Below are 17495 nucleotides of genomic sequence, written 5' to 3'. Positions count from 1 at the left end.
AATATTCAAACAGCTGTGGATTTTACCTTCTTGTTGTTGAGGAAATCGACAAATCAACAAGAGATTACGTGCGTGTTCACTAGATATGTTAGGAATCGTCCTGTACGAAACTGGAGTTTGAAAATGTATGTACATATATGTATTTATGCATATATATATATATATATATATATCAACAATTGAGGGTAAAATTAATTAATTAATCAATTTCACCAAGTATTCAGTATGCAAAGGGACCATTTAAGGCGAATTCAAATTATTACATTATATATCTTTAGAAGCGATAAGAAGCCGAAAGGGTATGCTCCCACTTTCAGTGTTTTCAAATCCAAACCAGGGAGTTCTGAGCTGATGATAGAAATGTCGAGTTTGACTAATCTTGAAACGTACGTTCTCAAATAACCTTTGCATTTGATTTTTTAATGTCTCTACCCCCATACTTTCGTGAGTTGAATTGAGCAAACACTATATGAGAGAGGTTTTCTTTAAGTATTAGAAATAGTTTTAAAAAAGTTTTTTTTTAGCTGCTATTTCTAATGAGTTCAGTATGCGGCAAAGTAATTTATTTTACTAAGCCCTTTTATATTATATAATATATATATATATATATATATATATATATATATATATATATATAATAAGTATGTTTGTATGTATGTATGTGTGTGTGTATATATACTGTATATCAGGCACGTGCCGTCAGTAATTACACAGGGTAGGCAGTTGGTGACGTTTTGTAGTAAAACACACAACAAAAAATACAATATTTTGTATTTTATGCAGAGTAATCAAAGTAACCTTCATAATTTTATTGAATTAGGAACATATTTTGCCATAAAAGGAAAATGTTACTATTGATCAATTTCATTCAGGGTATCATAGTTATTATTTTCATTAGGAGGATTTGTATCTAATAACTTATGGTCATGTGAAGAAATGATTTGTGAAATGTTTTTGGTGTTTGAAAATCCTAATTCGGTGTGATAATTGAATGGTAACTGGAATTTTTGGGAAGCTGATAAGGGAGGTTGGATTTGATATGCTTACCAAATGGAATGATCATCCAATTAGAATCAATCTTTAAAATTCCAAGACTTCTTTGTATTTTGTAAAAATAAAGAACGGTCATCTCCCTTATGCGGCAAAATTAAATTTTTTGATTTATTGTTATTATTCGAACTAAAATTTATATTGTTATTACCATTAGGATATGTTTTCTTGTCTTGATTAATAGAGGTAGAATTAATGTCAGTAGGGTTAAGATACGTATTTTTTTCTTTATAGCCTGCTTTAAGTAAGGCAGAGTTATAAGATGCAGCTTTTTCATTAAAGATATCAACATTAGCAGATAGTCTGAAAAAAGTCTAAGTGAAATATTTTAAAGTTTCTTGTTATAGTCTTCGGATGATTACTAAAAAAGCAAATATATTTTAAATAAGTTGAGAGCTTATGTTATGGGAAATACGAATCATTATATAAGTTAAGAGTAATATCTAAAAAAATTGGCTTTAGTTATATTATTTATCGAAAATAATGTTTAAGCCCATATTTCCGAAAAATTTTCACCAATCTATTTTAAGCCCTTTGAAATTTTTGGTTTGAAAAAGTTTGAAGGTAGAGTAAACAATCATCACGATATAGACCTCCCTTGATGTTTGGGAATTGGTAAGTCATCTCAGAAATGTTATAGATACCAACCAAATCAGAAATTTGTGTGGAGTCTGAACTTCCCAACGTAACATCAAAACCACCAGGCCTATCTTTACGGAGCCAGAGCTTATTTTCAAATTTAATGAATGATTTTCTGGCACCTAACACTACATTAATTTCATCCCGGGTGAGACCGGCTTTGTTGTGTGCAAACCAGAGCGCTTTGTTAAGTACAGTTAGATTAATAGAAGAATTGTAACTAGAAATGTCGAACTGGATAAACTTGGTGCACTTCTTGTTACTAACCGAATTAAGCCATTTGACCACTTGGAACGAATTAGATCATAAATTAAGTATTATTTTTTTAAACACTAAAGCAGGAATATATTTATCTAGAATATTTTTACAAAATACATCGATGTCAAAGCTAGAAGGACAAATAAATCGTAAGGTTGGGTTATTAAGAAAATGTGGTTTGTGGTCTTTTAAAATAAAACGCAGTTGTTTGGGATCAAGAGGTTCAGTCTTCATCTGTAAGCCATTTATCCATAATTTTCTTCGCCTTAAGGTTGACTTTCTTGTTAGCACTTTTACCAGTAATCCTATAATTCTTTTGCGTTTCTTTCCTAAGCAATTCTAGGTAGTAATCCTTGGTAAATCTGTATATGTTTCCCGTTTTATCAGAGTGAACCAGTGTCCCATTAATGTTGTAAATTTCTTTGATGATATTGTGAAGATAAATCAGATGTTTATTCCATAAGGGTGAACGATGGAATTTCCCATTCTTCACGATATTCCAGAGATCTTCTTCAAAATGTTTCAATCTGGTGTTAAGTGGAGGATTGTTTTTAGATTTAAACAATTTGCTGAATTCAGAAGTTTATTTGTTAGCAGCTTTATTAATTTCTTTATTGTCGAAGAAGAAAGCAAGCCATCTAATACGGTTAATAAAGGAGTTGTTTAAGGAAAACCTTTCTTGGGGGAATAGGTATATCCTTAAGAGATGCGTTTATATTAAGTAACTGCATTTGTAGTAGACAACATGAATGCATTGTTTTACATCATTTTTGTTTCCTCCGGAATAATCTCAATGCTTTTTCCGAAACATATGTTGGAAGTATAAAATGGTCTGAATAACACCTGCGTTTGACTATTTCTTAATTTATATCCATGTTATACAAAAACATTTCGCTTAACTCTGGAATTCCTACCTTTATAGGTAGTATGTAATATCTTTGGCGCTTATGTGAATTTTTGCTACCCTGGTAACTATTTATCTGTTTTTTTCTTGTTATTCGTACACAGTGAAAAAAATACAGACACACACACACACACACACACACACCACACACACACACACACACACACACACACACACACACACACACACACACAACTTTCAAGATCCAATGGAATCAAAGTATTTAAATAACAAAGGCATTAAGGTAAAGTCGGGGATAATGTACCTGTGTACGAACAGTGCATACGGACACTCACGTACTTACAAAATAAATACGGATTTGTCCTTTCCGCTACGCATGGATTCACAAGTATGGACCAAATATACAACGTATAAGTATAGCTACACATGAGTACACTTCGGCATGCGCTCTACAGACCACTGTAGGCTCAAGATCCAACGCAGAGAGGGTTACGAGTGTCGTGAAATATAAATAACAATATAGATATGCCGAGTTTCACTACAGCTGTTTCAGACGTAGTTTTCTTTTTATTGATGAACAAATCAATTATATCTGTTTTCTTCGGGTGAATTCAGAGCAAAATTCAACACTTAGAATTTTTCACAGAAATATTATATAATGCATGTTGACTCTCTTTTCTCGGTTCCAGCTGGAACCAAGATGAGAGGATCAATATGTTTGGCAAAGAACAGTTCGGCAAAGAAGACAGATAAAATAAACTCTAGATTTAAAAATTGAGCATTTGTTTCGATTTGTTCTACTAAACCTGCTGTGGGAAAACTGCGACCCGCGAGACCTTCTGAAAACATACCTCATTTCACAAGGAAAAATCCATTTATTAAAATTCTTAGTGGTGCGGCCACACGAGAGGTGATGAGCCATGTCTCATGCGGCCCGCTTCTCGAAACAGGTATTGCATGTCTAGACTAAACTCCCTCAAGGCAATGCTCCATCATGGCCGCACTTCAGTGACTGAAACCAGTAAAAGATAAAAAAATAAAAGTCAGTACGACGAAGGTTGACCGAGGGCTAAATAACCACCACGTTCACCAGCACCAGCACCAGCACCAGCACCACCACTACCACTACCAGCACCACCAGCACCACCAGCACCACCATCATCACCACCAGCACCACCAGCACCACCAGCACCACCACCACCACCACCAGCACCACCAGCACCACCACCAGCACCACCACCAGCACCACCACCATCACCAGCACTACCAGCACCAGTACCAGCACCAGCACCAGCACCAGCACCAGCACCACCGCCACCACCATCACCACCACCACCATAATCATTATTACTTTTGGTTTGGTTCCCGTCGCTACCAAAAGTTCTGTTAGAAGACAATGTAACCACCCCATTTGGTGTGGATGCTGGTTGAAGGAAATGGGGTGGTGGTGGTGGTGGTGGTGGTGGCAGATAGAAGGGTGTAGAAAGGTTATTTATTGCTATACAACTACAGTCCAAAATCACAGTTACTCTGCACGCCACCCCTATTACACCATCAGATATACATCGCATAAATAAATCCAGAATGACAGCTTTTCTGAAAGCCATTTGTAATGTGCAGCCTCTATCTTTTGTTTCATCCTCAACGCAAGAAATCGTTCTCTGGTCAAACTGCGACGAACGTTCATTTATTCTTAGCACCCTTCCTTCCTTCCTTCCTTCCTTCCTTCCTTCCTTCCTTCCTTCCTTCCTTCCTTCCTTCCTTCCTTCCTTCCTTCCTTCCTTCCTTCCTTCCTTCACAAAGCCAATCATCCATTCTTGTATCAGACATCAACTTCCACGTAGCCCCCGCCAAATCACTTCGCTAAGTCTCAGTCAGTTTGATGTTTCGCTTCCGATTGGTGGCTACTTCTTCACTCTCTCTCCCTACTCTCTCTCTGTGCTTCACCCCCCTCTTCCATTCTCTTTCTCTCTCTTATGATGCAAGCTGGGTGTTAAGTGCGGAGCATTTCATTCCAAGCTACTCAACGCAGAACCAGTGATGGATGTATGGATAAGATATGAACTTCTCAGCAGAAAATTCTCCGTTTTATATACTCTAAGCCAAATGTGTTCCAGATTCCAACCAACTTTATACAGGAACTGTAGTTATATCCTGCTATTTATTGTACAGAAAATATCACTTGGTGACGGATCGTTGTGACAAAAAACTGAAGCTTGTTCCTTGACAAGATTTCAGACCAGCACCCGAGATTACCCAGAGCTTCAATGGATGTGATACAAAACTGTAAGAAATTTCATTAGACGGTGTTGTATTTTATGGAAGGTTGCAAAGGAGAAAAGACGGTTGCCGATGAAACTTAAACTGCGAACATTGAAAGGCGAGAGCTTCCAACTGGTATATAAACGAAAGGCGAGAGCTTCCATTTGGTATATAACGAAAGGCGAGAGCTTCCAACTGGTATATAAACGAAAGGCGAGAGCTTCCATTTGGTATATAAACGAAAGGCGAGAGCTTCCATTTGGTATATAACGAAAGGCGAAAGCTTCCAACAGGTAGCATTCGCATCAGCAAGTTGTTTGCAAAACATCACACACACTCCTAGTTTATGCAAACGAGCAAATTTTTCTTTGTTGGGGAAAGTATTAACCGCTCGCTCCACCGCAATAAAAACAACAAAAAAACAAACAAAAACAAAACCGAAAAAATGGCTACTTACATCACTGTTGTGTTTTTTTTCTTTCTTTGTCTTCAGATGGATAAAAGAAGTTGAAACCGCCGGGATTTGAACTCCATAAAATATACACAAGTAATACCACAATGCCTTTTACGCCAAGGGACTTCATCGTCACAGCAATTCATACTACTTTCTATGGTAATGACAATGTTTTTCTAAGACTGAAAGATACACTTCTTTTTAGGAAGGACAGTGTATAACTGATGCAAGCAGTCTCTAAATATTACTGGTACTTATTATTATTATTATTATTATTATTATTATTATTATTATTATTATTATTATTATTCTATGTTTGACTTTTGCTTTATATTTGTACAAGTTGGCTCCAAGTCTCACCCAGAGACCTCAAGAGACAACAGGTTGGAAGTTCATGTTGTTGTTATGCCTAGTGTGCCATATATTTGTTTTTTTTTGGTGTTGCACTAGTGAATGTCGAAAAAACCCCCCGAAAATTATGTTTGTTTTAAACCTTGAGATTACATAGAAAGTATTTTGCGTAGGATATGAGCAGTTCCCATGAGCACTATCTTTTGAATTTCTGCCATTATTATCATTATTATTATTATTATTATTATTATTATTATTATTATTATTATTATTATTATTATTATATTATTCTCATTATTATTATTATTGTAATTATTATTTCTGTTTATCACAGGCTTTGTTAGAGCTCATGGACTCTTGCATGCGTAGCGGGTTTACTACCTGCAGCCTACGGTAACATACTATCCATTCTTTTCAGTTACCAAATATTTTCCTGATTATTCTGGTGGTGCCAAGAAGGCAAACCTTTTGTACCATTTCTACTGGGCTTTCTATTCCAATTCCTTTATATTCCTCTTGGTTCCTTCTCATAATGTGGTCAAGGACCCAACAATAATTGACACTATCTTCACCTTCATTTTCCATAGCTGGGATATTTCATACTTAAGTTGGTTCTGCCTATCATCTATCTATCTATCTATCTATCTATCTATCTATCTATCTATCTATCTATCTATCTATCTATCTATCTATCTATCTATCTATCTATCTATCTATCTATCTATCTTTCTTTTCGTCTTACTTCTTGACTATTCGTGGATTAAAGGGTCTTGCAACATCAATTATAAAGCGTATGTGGTACACCTTGTCCACCAACACTAGATCCGGTCTATTACGCCCTAGTACCTAATCTGTTTCGATTAGGGAATCTCAGAGGATTTTGCTAGTCTTCGACTCTGCCACTTTCTGCAGTTTGTGCTCATACCACGTCTTGCATCTCTCTAGCCCCCACTTTTCGCACAGTTTCCAGTGTAACACTTTGGCTACCTGATCACGTCGCCAAAACTTGTAATGGTTTTGGGCAAGTCTAGGACATTCGTTCGTGATATTATCAATGATTTCATCTACTATATTGCAGATGCGGCACAGCAGAGACACTTGCTTATTCCTCAGGTTCAACCTCCAGTTAGCGGCCAAAGCTTGGCCTTGTGCTGCCCTTATAATGCTCTCGGCCTTTTTCTTTAGTGTTCCTTTCATCAGCCAATCTCACCTATTTTTTCCAGCAATTTCTGTTGTGGCTACATGAAATTGATTGTGTAGTCCCTTCTTGCGTAGTTCTTCTTCATGTTCTTTTTGCACTTCTTCCTTTGTTTTTCCTTATTTCTCTGCTCTCAATACTCACTCGTTTCTAACTGCCACTAGCAAGGTTTCCTTACTTTGGTCTAGGTATCTCATTAAGCTCTCGAGTTTGATACGCACGCAGTCTTCCACACTTATCAGTTCACTTCTTCCATTTGCTCTCTTCATGTATAAGAGATCAGTGTCTGCATGTAGATGATGGGCTCTATGCATCGTTAGGAGCTTTCTTGACTTCCTGCCCATCTTCTTTAGCCCTTCCTCTGTCCAATTCAGGATTCCAGCACCATACCGAAGTACTGCAACTGCGCGCACGTTTTCTGCTGAAATTATGTTTCAGGCATTCAGCTTTTAAGCCAATATTTTTCTCACTCGCCGCAAGTATTCTCTTTTTATCTTTTCCTTCATGTTGTGTTTGAATCCATCTGTCTCAAGTATTCCCAGGTATTTATAGCTGGATTGAGGTTGAATTGCCTTCTTCATTTCACCACTTGGTACCCATATGCCTGCTGTCCTGGCAAGCTTTCTTCATCTCATCACCAAACTCCATCTTAATATCATTGGAGAAAATCCGCACAGACTGGACTAGGCTGTCCAGTTCTGCCTCAGGCTTTGTGAATAGCTTCAGATCGTCCATGAATAGCAAGTGGTTTACTTTTCCCTTACCTCTTCCCAGATCATACCCCAACTTGGTTTTCTATAGTATTTCACTCAAGGGGATAATTCCCAGCATGAAGATCAGTGGGGACATACTGTCCCCCTGGAAGATCCCGCTCTTGATTTTCCCTTCTCCTAATACTTGATTCCCTGCTGTTAATTCCGTTCTCCAGTATTTCATACTATTCCATATAAGGCTTTTCATATTTTCTACTACTCCATACATTTCTATTGTTCTTATTACTCAGGAGTGTGGTATCATATCGCATGCTTTGCGATAGTCAACCTGTGCCATGCTCAGGTTTGTATGTCTTCTTTTGTAGTTCCTGATAATTAGATTATCAATTAAGAACTGATCTTTCGTTCCCCGGCTCCTCTTTCGGCCCCCTTTCACCCTTTCTGTTCAATAGGTAGCAGCTAACTTTTTTCCAAGTATCTATATAGTTCACCGGCCAAAGTACCTGACATTACTGGTCTAAAGTTGGATGCAATTGTTATTATTATTATATTATTATTATTATTATTATTATTATTATTATTATTATTATTATCATCATCATCATCATTATTATCATCATTATTATTATAGGCAGAATCGTTAGCACGCTGGACGAAATGTTTAGTGGTATTTCGCCTGAAGCTACGTTCCGAGTTCAAATTCCGCCGAGGTTGACTTTGCCTTTCATCCTTTCGGGGTCGATAAAATAAGTGCCATGTAATCGACTTAATCCTTTCCCCCAAATTGCTGCCCTTGTGCCAAAATTCGAATCCATTATTATCATTATTATTATTGTTGTTGTTGTTGTGGTTGTTGTTGTTGAAGGCAGCGAGCTGGCAGAATAGTTAGCGAAATGCTCAGCGGTATTTCGTCTGCCGTTACGTTCTGAGTTCAAGTTCCGCCGAGGTCGACTTTGCCTTTCATCCTTTCGGGGTCGATTAAATAAGTACCAGTGCGTAACTGGGGTCGATATAATCGACTTAATCCGTTTGTCTGTCCTTGTTTGTCCTCTCTGTGTTTAACCCCTTGTGGGTAGTAAAGAAATAGGTATTTCGTCTGCCGCTACGTTCTGAGTTCAAATTCCGCTGAGGTCGACTTTGCTTTTCATCCTTTCGATGTCGATTAAATAAGTACCAGATGTAATCGACTCGCCCTCTTACCCAAAATGTCAGCCCTGATGCCTATAATGCAAAGGATTAATATTTATTTACATCAAACCTTCATGATTGAACATCAACTTGAAGGTTAAACCTTGCACCGTTATTTGGAAACTCGGCGTATTTTATTACCAACTCAACGATCGAAACTAGAATTGTAAATTTTATCAATGACAGGTAAGTTTCGTTTAAATATATAAATCATCTTAAGCAGCGTTTAGTTCAGATATGACTCTTAGAAGCTACGGTATAAATTTAGTGGGGAGGAAACACTTGCATGCAAGGGAGTTAACTAAAACACTGTAGGGAGCTATTTAGTTATGTCCCTTGAATTATATTTCGCATAGCGAATCCTGATGACGAAGGCTATTTCTTTTTGTCTGTTTTCGACTCATTAAATTAAGCAGCAAGCATGTACTGTAGTCGATTCTCTGTAACATACTGTTACTATTAGTACATTTAAGGAGAAGTATTGGCAGAATTGTAACGTGTCGCACAAAATGCTAAGTGGCATTTCTTCTAGCATTCTACGATCCTTTCAGTGTTAATATAATTAATGATCTCTCGCCTTTTAGGTTTTAGACCTTGCACCAAAATTACAAAAAAAAAAAAAAAAAAAAAGACATCATTTATTATATTTTCATTTATGGCTAGGATGTCAAAATCTGTTGAGCATCTGATTTAATTATATCTCATTCCGGTGCATAAACTAAATTCTACTGGCATACTAGGGTCGATAAATCAACTTAATTCTCCTCCACCGAACAAATTTGTGGTCCTCAAACTGACAACACTACAAATAATTGTCTTCGTATTACCAAATATTTTTTAAATTTCTTATCGTACGGGGGTTTATGTACATAAATGTTGGACATAGTCAGGCAGAAACAGCTTTTGTTCACTCACGTATGCGTGTGTGTGTGGGGGGGGGAGCAAAAGTCATTCGTATACATACATACAAACTTACACACACACACACACACACACACACACACACACACACACACACACACACACACACACACACACACACACGCACATACACACACATGTATATATGCAGCATGAGGTTTTATCAGTGAACAAGTCATGGTTTCAAAGCGACGAAAATATTTTGATACAAATGAAATTTAAATGTTGAATTTAAACTGACGGTTTTTGTGTTTCCTTGAATGGCTTACAAACACCTTCCACGTTGCAATTGTTTTTCTTTCAGCACACCATCTCAGATCAAGTCACTTGCTATGCAAGTACATCTCCGTAATATATGTATGTATGTATGTATGTATGTATGTATATATGTATGTGTGTGTGTACATTTTTATGTATAAGTGTATGCATCCCTTTGTGTATTCCGTGTATGTATTTGCATGCATATACGTATGTATACATTTATTTCTTGCATATATATATATATATATATATATATATATACACACACATATGTACTTGTGTGTATGTATGCATGCATATATATGTATATGTCTTTTTTCTATTGTCATCTTTTATGCTCTGTACCTTAGCAGTTCGACAAATAATGATCGGTAAAATAAATTCCGTGAATGAGAACTGAAGTAATCACTCGAGTCGATATCATCGAACAAACTTATGAAGCCGATGCGTCAGTATGGTTGAAGGCTAATGACTTGAAACTAGAAAACTAGAAAAAAAAATTCAAAGAAATTCATCTCCAAGTAGAGAATATTATAATGCTTGCGTAAGGCGGCGAGCTGGCAGAATCGTTAGCACGCCGGGCGAAATGCCTAGCGGTATTTCGTCTGCCGTTACGGTCTGAGTTCAAATTCCGCCGAGGTCGACTTTGCCTTTCATCCCTTCGGGGTCGATTAAATAAGTACCAGCTACGCACTGGGGTCGATATAATCGACTTAATCCGTTTGTCTGTCCTTGTCTGTCCTCTCTGTGTTTAGCCCCTTGTGGGTAGTATAGAAATAGGTATTTCGCCTGTCGTTCAGAACGTACCGGCAGACGAAATACCGCTAAGCACTTCGCCCGGCGTGCTAATCATTCTGCCAATACACTGACTTTAAAAAAAGTTTTAATAATACTGTTCTTTTTATTTTTTAAGGTTCTTAATTCAGTTTCAGTAGAACAGCAGTAGAAATGACGATTATAAAGTCTAGAAGATGTGTACCAGAGTAGATGACTCATCAGATTTGATTGTGTTAATTGCTCACTAACACGAGCCCTTCGTAACAATGCGTTTTTCACACAAACCAACTGCTTTGTTCGTTCGGCTCGCGTTACTTCTGCAGTTATGGTCGTCAGATGCAGCACAGAAATCTCTTACCAAATACACACGCACATACACGTGCGCACACACACGTAGGCACGTATGCACACACACAAACACACACGCTCACATACACGCACAAACACATCTACACCTCCACACAAACTTACTCACAAACTTACACATACCACACACACCTACACACATACACAACGGGCTTCCACATAGTTTCCGTCTTCCAAAGACACTCATAAGGTATTAGTTAACCTGAGGCTATCGTAGAAGATATTTTCCCAAGGTTCGCTAAGTGGGACCGAACTCAAAATCATGTGGTTGAAAATGAGCTTCTTAACCACACACCCAAACAAATAACATCAATTTCGTTTAAAAGCATTTTCTTTACGGAGCTTGAGTAAAAAAAAAGAAGAAAAAAACAGGGTAATATTGTCCAAACAAGGTGTCCCTAAGCATTTGACCGTGGGCCAATCCCAGGCTGCATAGGCAGAATAAATTAATAAATTTTATTTCTCTTCTATTGCAGCGTATACAGTGTTTTTGTGTTACACTGGGAAACATGGCTTTAGTTGTTTGGTGTTGGAGTAATTTCCTAGTAATTTTGAGTTCTGTTGATTTCAAGAATTGAAATCCATTTTGTTCTATCACGTCAAGATTTTTCACAAACTCAAATGTAACTTTTTCAACATTTACAGTATTGTCGCCATTTCTAAGGATAGATTTGGCTTCATCAAATGCAGACTCATGTATGGAGCTGGACACAACTTTGAAAACATAGTTTTCAATATCAGTTAAAGTTAATACAACCACAAAAATGAAAACAAAAGTCATGATTCAAGTTTGTTTGTTCCTTCTCGAGCCATGCTTGGCTCATAAGGGCTGGTTTCCCGGTTTCATTGGCGTATAGGTTCCCCACCTGGATGGGACGCCGGTCCATCGCAGGTGAGCTGCAAGATGCAGGAGGAAAGAGTGAGAGAAAGTTGTGGCGAAAGAGTCAGCAGAAGTTCGCCATTACCTTCTGCCGGATCCGCGTGGAGCTTAGGTGTTTCGCTCATAAACACACATGTCGCCCGGTCTGAGATTCGAACCTGAATTTCCCTCGACCGCGAGTCCGCTGCTCTAATCACTAGGCCATGTACCTCCACTAAGGAAAAATCAACCTCAGCAGAATTTGAAATCAGAACGTGAAGACAGACGAAATGTCGCTAAGCATTATTGACCAATGTGTTAACGATTCTGCCGGCGAGTCGCTTTTATGATTTAAGTATCTTTCTGTATTTAAATGCATTAGCCTTGAGCAACTTTTCCTATTTTCAATCTAACCAGTTTTAAATGTCATGATAATGACAGAAATGTCATCCATACAATTAAATATCATATTTCTGTGCTCCTTGACATCATACATGTCTCATATTTATGGAATTTGTTTGCAGATATGCCCACACTGTGCTTGACTTAGTGTGACTATCATTGCAAACTAGGTGAGACATATTTTGTTGTACCTTTAACTATTTCTTATGAAAAGTGGCATCTTGAATGCGCCCTTAATGTTTTGAGGCCACATGGGTCAAGGCCATCTTTTTGTGAAAGAACTCTAGGAGGAACTTCATGGTATGTATGCACTTTTTGTGGAAATGTTGTCATCACAAATCTACATTTGCTTACTTTATAACTTGGCAATTCTGAAAATGCTTTTCCTAAGTGACAGCTGGTTCGAATATATGTTTTGTATTTCAGAAATAAGGCCAGTTGTGAGAGAACATACAAAAATAGCTCATTTTTTTGCTTGCGAAGAAAACTTACCTTACTTTGGCAAGAAACTGGACGATGAAGACAAAGTCGGGGCATCCCCATATAGTGTGTAAAACATGTTGAAACACTTAAGCAGAAAGTTCCCAGCTTCTTCTTATGAAAAAACATAAGGCTGGAGTGTTTGACGGGCGACAGACCAGGTAACTATTGCACAACGTGTAGTTTTTGGATACCATGTCTGGCATTGAAAATGTTTTTGCTGCAGCTGTGTCTGATTTCCTGGGAAACAGGAAGTCATCAAATTATGGACTTATGCAGACCCTGTTAACCAGTTTTCGAAGACTGAGCTACATTATGAGTGTAAAAGTACGTTTCCTGTCCTGTTATCTGGACTACTTGCCTGAAAATCATAGTACAATGAATGATGAACGATGAGAAAGACTCCACGAAGACATCGAGACAGATGGAAGGCAAGCATGATGGCTGACTATTATTGGTCTTTGCAAAGATACTGTTATTTACGTAAAGCAGCAGAGAGAAAGTTCACTCCAGTTAAAGAGAAATATCTATAGATGTGTAACGAAACATTTTGTGTAATATATTTGTAAACAAATAAAAAATGCTATTTGGCTTGTGTTAGTTTCTTATTCCAGTATTGTATTTAATGGTAAAATTAACATTTTTGGGTAAAAAAAAAAATCACTTAACGTGATAATAAGGTTTTGAGGCTATTTCTGAACCCAGCACCATCAAATTAGGTAGGACTAATTGTAAAAAGCAAGACAACTAAATTTTTTTTCGAAAATGTTTCCTAGTGTTATCAATAAAATAATGAAAGCAGATGACCAGCTCTATTACTTTCGGACGAACAATGCTTCTGTGTTTATTCTGAGAGTAAACTGCAGAAAAGAATTACGTGATTGAAGGAAAATGACTAGTTTTGAAATCAGCCAATTTTAGTCTAAACCAAGCGAAAAAGCAAACTCAACAGAAATTATATTCAAAATTGTTAACCCTGTGTTGTATATGTATCATAGATGTAATATATATGTATATTATGTATGTGATAAATAAATTATATATTACGCACTTTATTGTGTTGTTATACGTGTGATAGAGAAACAGTTTTGCATGAAACCGCTCCGTGTTAAAAAAAAAATCATTGATTGCATTTAAAACAGGGGTCCCCAAACTTTCTAGACCATCGATCTCTTCATAGACTTCTTGACTTCTCATCGATTCCCAGGCATGTACAAGAAAATAAATAAATAATAATTCAAATTACGATGAAAGTAAACAAACAAAGTTTGCCTTAGAAGTGTTGAGAAGTATTGAAATATACAGACAAGGAAATAATTTTATTCCCAAACGCAGGATAATGCTAATAATATAAGATGAACAGGATGAACTATCCATATTTTGCAGAAAAATCTGTCGGCAGCCAACCATGAGCTTCGAAATCACATCCCTGTGATTACGCGTAATCCTGCGTTTGAGAATAAAATTATTTCCTTATCTTTAAATAAATAATAATAACAAACTAGATGTACATTTATCGACCCCTTGAATAGTCACATCGATCCCCAGAGGTCGATATCGACCGCTTTGGAGATCTCTGATTTAAAACGAATAAAATGAATGTTTCTTTTGCACGATTAGTTAAAATGCCAGTTGTAACTCCATCTTGACAAAGAATCAATGTAAAAAGAGTCATATGTTTTCAAGTTCTCCTTACTATCAGAACTTAGATTTTGGTGAACCATGTGGTGTGAGTATGTATATGTGTGTGCTTGTGAGTATGGATGCGCATTACAGCTTGGCTTGGCAGCATAACTCATACTTTTACAAATTGTTTAAGGTGTCTCAAAAGACAGATTCAAAAGTAAATGTATTCCATCAAAAGTACCTCATAAGAATCCCGAGGCTCAACTGACGGGATCGGTGGCTCAAATGAGGGAATTCTGAGAAGAGCAAGATCACAATTACTATAAGAGAGTAGAGCAGTAATTGCTCATATCTTGACTTAAGATATGAGAGCCAGAGAGAGGGAAAGAGAGAGAGAGAGAGAGAGAGAGAGAAAAAGGGAGAGAGAGAGGAGGAGAGAGAGAGAGAGGGGTGAGAGAGAGAGAGAGAGAGAGCTAGTTGCACAAGTACGTGGTTGGTATTCATTTTGAGCTGATAAACTGAAATGAGGTACTTTGCTCAAGGCCACAACACCACTCGACTTTTGATTGCAAACACTAGACCATGTGTTTGCACTCTATATTAAATATGCCAACATTGATTTAATAATTGTCTTCATGAAGATCTAGTAAGAAGTTTCTATGAGTAATTTCTTCTCGAAAACAGAAATTTGTAATTTTGACATGGCACACTTTTAGGGACCATGCGAAAGAAAAAAAGAGATTTTGAGGGATCATAGAAGTTTCTTATTGATATTAGGGGCGGCGAGCTGGCAGAATCATTAGCACGCGAGACAAAACGCCTAGCAGAATTTCTTCCGTCTTAACATTTTGAGTTCAAATGCTGTGGAGAACTTTGTCTTCCATTCTTTCGAGATCGATAAAATAAGTACGAGTGGACTTCTGAGGTCAACGTAATCGATTCTCCACTCAAACTGTTAGCCTTGTGCCAAAACTTTAGAAATAATTATTTGTACCAATTCCAACAGCATAATTATTGAACATTTCAATAGTTTACTAACAAATATTACGTTTTAGTTATAAATTATTCATGAAATAAGGGGAAATGAACAAAGAAAAAAAGAAAACTTTGATGAATTGAGCATGTTCAAATAATTAGTAGACAAAACTACATCTAGGAGTGCTTAAATCTCTTAGTAAGGGGAATAACTACAATAAGATCATTTGACAGAAATTGTTGGATAAAATGCATAGTACAGAAAATTATCTTTAAAGTCAATTAATGAAAGCAATAGAAATGTTACGGTATAATAATTTTTTTTACAGCAAAGCATACTTTGCACAATGAGTAATGTGTAATGGGTACCCATACACACACGGTTCTTAAGTGAATAAATTGAATAACGAATAGTTTTTCTGAAGAAAACTAAAATCGCATAACGAGATGAAATTACATCAACAATCTACAAACATACTACACACGCGTGCTGAGAGAATACATACGAACGGTACACTAATGAAACAAACCGTAGAGTGAACAGCTTTTGAGAAGAAAATTATATTCAACTTATGAGCTGAAATCTGAATAACAAAGTACGAGTAGACAACACACTTGTATACATACTAGGAGAGCATTTACAAATGGTACGGTAAATGTAGAGACTGTATGGCTAATTCGCAATTCTACAACCTAAAGGCAGAAATATATACAGGGTGCGATGGGTAAAGTGTTGCCATTTTATATTTTTAATTTCATGTATGTTCATTGTTTTTGATTTTGTCGACTACACAATATAGTAGGGTCAGTTGGGCACCGTCTGTGAGACAAACAGCACCATGACGCCATTCACTCCGCCAGATACTTGGAAACGATATGCTGCACTGCTTGGCATTGGCACTAGAATTTCCAATACTAACATTTCAGAGTGTTTGGGTGTCAATCTGAAGACAATGCAATCTGAGGATATGTACCAAGAGTGATAAAAATCAAACATCCAGTCAACATCATGGTGTTTGGAGTGATCACTAGTCATGGCAACGTTGTGCCCTCATTCATTTTTCCACACGGCCTCAGACTCACCACGGAGGTCTACATCAAGTTCCTGGAGGAGGTAGTGCTGCCCTAGGTCAAGAGGGTGGCTGCTGGAAGACCCTATTCTTGTAACAGGGCTCTGCACCATACCATACAAGCAGGCTGTCAGACAATTTCTGCGACCACATAATCCCTAACCGTAAATACCGTAAATCCTCGAGTATAATCCGCATTTCCCCCCCAAAATTTAAAGGTCAAAATCCCTGGTGCGTACTATATACGAGATTAAAAATATTTTCTAAGCAATGTCCGAGTCTCTATTTGTTGTCCGGCAATGTTTATTCAGACGTATTTTGTGATGTCGGGCGCGAAAATACCTTAAGCTAAGCCTGAAAGCAATGAAGTCATAAAAGAATCATCCATAACTTGCAGTAAGCAACATTTATTAAAATTAAAATATTCAGAACACAGAATAACATGTAAAAAAAAACAACAATTTGCAAACATATTTACATTCCCATATAACAGTTAAGAACATCACCATTATTGTATTACGCACGCGCGGAAGTGTTTGTTCGACTATGTGCTGCTGGCTTAATTACGCACGACTCAAGGTAGAGAAAGAGTGCGTATCATACACAAGACTTAGGTTTTTCAGAAGTATAGCCCCCTAAAAATCCCCTGCGTATTATACTCAAGGGCGGACTATACTCGAGGATTCACGGTATATGGTCCCATGTCCGTACTATATATCTATTTTAGCTTCTCTGTACCATACATTTATATTCAGTTTACGATTATATAGAAGTACTGTC

General features: G+C 37.1%; 1 long non-coding RNA gene across 1 annotated transcript in view; it reads left to right on the top strand.

Annotated features, from left to right (window-relative positions):
* LOC115216554 overlaps positions 1 to 13867 on the top strand; it is a 21973-nt gene extending 8106 nt beyond the window's left edge. The window contains exons 2-3 of the long non-coding RNA XR_005000941.1: positions 5568 to 5778; positions 12991 to 13867. This is a non-coding gene — a long non-coding RNA (uncharacterized LOC115216554). The remainder of the gene's footprint in view (positions 1 to 5567; positions 5779 to 12990) is intronic.
* Positions 13868 to 17495: the final 3628 nt, after the last annotated feature.

This window comes from Octopus sinensis, linkage group LG10 (genome assembly GCF_006345805.1).
Source record: "Octopus sinensis linkage group LG10, ASM634580v1, whole genome shotgun sequence".
Taxonomy (NCBI): Eukaryota; Metazoa; Mollusca; class Cephalopoda; order Octopoda; family Octopodidae; genus Octopus; species Octopus sinensis.
Note: the sequence above shows the minus strand (reverse complement) of the source record. Positions and strands in the feature narration are given on the sequence as shown.